Consider the following 2420-nt stretch of genomic DNA (forward strand, 5'->3'; position numbering starts at 1 on the left):
GCTTCTCCCAGAATTCTGTGATTGTCTCTTTATTTGCTAGTGTCCCATACTGAACTGTGAGCTCCCCACGGGCAGGATTCATGTCTCGTCCATCTTTATATCCTTAACACCTGGCCAAACCTAAGTGCTCAACAAATATCTGTTGAATGAGTGAATGAAACCATGTTAGTACCCTAGAGTGAGTGTCTCAGACATTTTAAAAGCCTCTCTTGTTTCATATGCTTTTTGTTGAATGGACATCCATTCGTTGCTTTTTGTCCCTGTGTAAGAACATTCAGGGACATGAATTCACAAATCAATAAAAACCCTTTGGACCATTTTTTAAAAATCTAATCAAAATTGCTGCTCTGCTGGTATATTCCCTAAAGAATTAAAAGCCATAGCATGGGGTCTTATCGGGCACACAAATGTCTGTGGCCAGAGATCTCTACCTGCGCTGCTATGTCAGGCACAAGGAAAGTATGGATCAGCGTTCCTAAACTTGAAGTTTCAACCAGACAGAAAGCTTGGTTATTGTGTTAGGCCGGGTTGACTAGAAAAACAAATCCAGACACTCATATATGTGTAAGAAATTATATCAAGAAGTAATTATATACCAAGAAAACATCCCAGCCCAGTCCAACTCAAATCCGTAAGTCTGATACTAGTCCATGAGTCCCTCTTCAAACTCACAAGCAAATGATGCAGAATGCACAGGTTGGGAGTGCAAAGTCCTGTGGATCCAATGGGTCAGCCAGCAGGAAGGTGAAGGCAGAGAGAGAGAGAGGGAAAGGAGGGGAAGGTTCCCAGGAGCCTCCTGATGGGAAGGCCATGACCAGAAGGAGGCACCATCAGGCTGTGACCTGACTGACAGGTTGAATACCACCCCTACACTTGTATATATCTTCAAGTTGACATGAAAGTATGTAAATTAGGTATGCCAACAACAGCAATTACCAAAAAATTGATGTCATGATTGGGAAAGAAGCTTTGTAACAAGTGTCATGCAAGAATTGAGAATTGCTGACTGTAGTGAAATTACAAACGAAGACGATACCTTGTAACTGCCTCCTGACAGGGTTGGCCGACAGGAACTTGAAACTGTAACAGGGGATGGACGCATTTATGTTACAACACCCAAACTGGCTCTCATTGCTGTCAATCAGTCTAAGGAGCCCCAAGCCTGTATGTGTTGCATTATTTGATACAGGACTTACCTTTCCATCTTATTGGATTACACCTCAAGATTAAAATGTAGACCTCGATCTAAATGTATGCTTTTGCAATTGATGTGTGTATGGACTGGGATAACAATTGTATGAGCCCCTAATAAAATGTTAAAAAATAAAAAATAAAATAAATGTATGCTTTTGAGCTGTTTGTATATTTAATAAAGGGATGGGTGAAGGTGGGTTTATTTTCATTTCTAATATTGAGATGTTTATGAATGTGAAGCAAATTTTCTTCAGCCTACAAACTGAACATAGGAAAATATACAAGAATACTTCATGATCCCAAGTGGGTTGGACAATCTTTCACATACTACAGTTTGTAAATAAAAACTCGCCATTGAGAATTTATTCCAATAAAAGATATCAAAGCCAGTGGGGTGGGGGGAGAGAGAGAGAGCGAGCCATGACACAAACAGACACCCACTCCCCTGTTTCATCACAGCTCTGTTCACAAACATTAAAGAAACACACACATATAGTTTGGCTTAAAAACTCTGCCCCCTTGACTCATAGCAACCTCCTATGGGTTTCCCTGAGACTGTAACTGTTTACAGGAGTAGAAAGCCCAGTCTTTCTCCTGAGGAGCTTCTGGTGGTTTCAAACTGCCCACCATGTGGATCAAAGCCCAACACATAACCTACTACACCACCAGGGCTCCATGTGGGTTGGCTTGTCATAGCAGTTGTTAAACCAAGATTCTCGGTAAGAAATGCTCTTCCATTTCTTCCCCTTTATACTTTAAGCACACAAATAAAACCCAAATAAAATAGTGGGAGGCAAGTAAGGTTTTTCTTCCAGGGCCAGAAATAAGTGGATTGAATTGTGTGCTCCCCTCCCAAAACATATATTGTAAATCCTAACCCATGAGTCTGTGGTTCTAATCCCATTGGGGGAAGAGTCGGCTTTGTTGTGGTATCAAGGGCGTATTCATGTAGACTGGTGTGTCTTAAATCACTATCTTTCCATGTATCCAAGAGCAAAGTAAGTAAGCAAGCACCATCAGAAGAGAAGACGTGGAGCACACGAACACCAAAAACCAAGGACTTAGCTCTGACAAGAGACAAGGGCCTTCCCCACAGGTGAACAGGGAGCCTGCCCCTGGAGCCTACACCTTAAATTCAGACTGCTCACCTCCAACTGTCTGGTCATTAAAGCCATTGGCGTAAGGGCATGTGGACTCAGAGACCTAAGCAAGGCTGTTATGTAAGT

The 2420-nt window shown here is 42.0% G+C and overlaps 1 pseudogene; it reads left to right on the top strand.

Moving 5' to 3' along the window:
• Positions 1–407: 407 nt before the first annotated feature.
• Positions 408–1318, top strand: LOC101655689 (annotated as a pseudogene).
• Positions 1319–2420: the final 1102 nt, after the last annotated feature.

The sequence above is a fragment of the Echinops telfairi genome, unplaced genomic scaffold (assembly GCF_000313985.2).
Source record: "Echinops telfairi isolate 266 unplaced genomic scaffold, ASM31398v2 ScPeMD7_9;HRSCAF=40, whole genome shotgun sequence".
Lineage (NCBI taxonomy): Eukaryota > Metazoa > Chordata > Mammalia > Afrosoricida > Tenrecidae > Echinops > Echinops telfairi.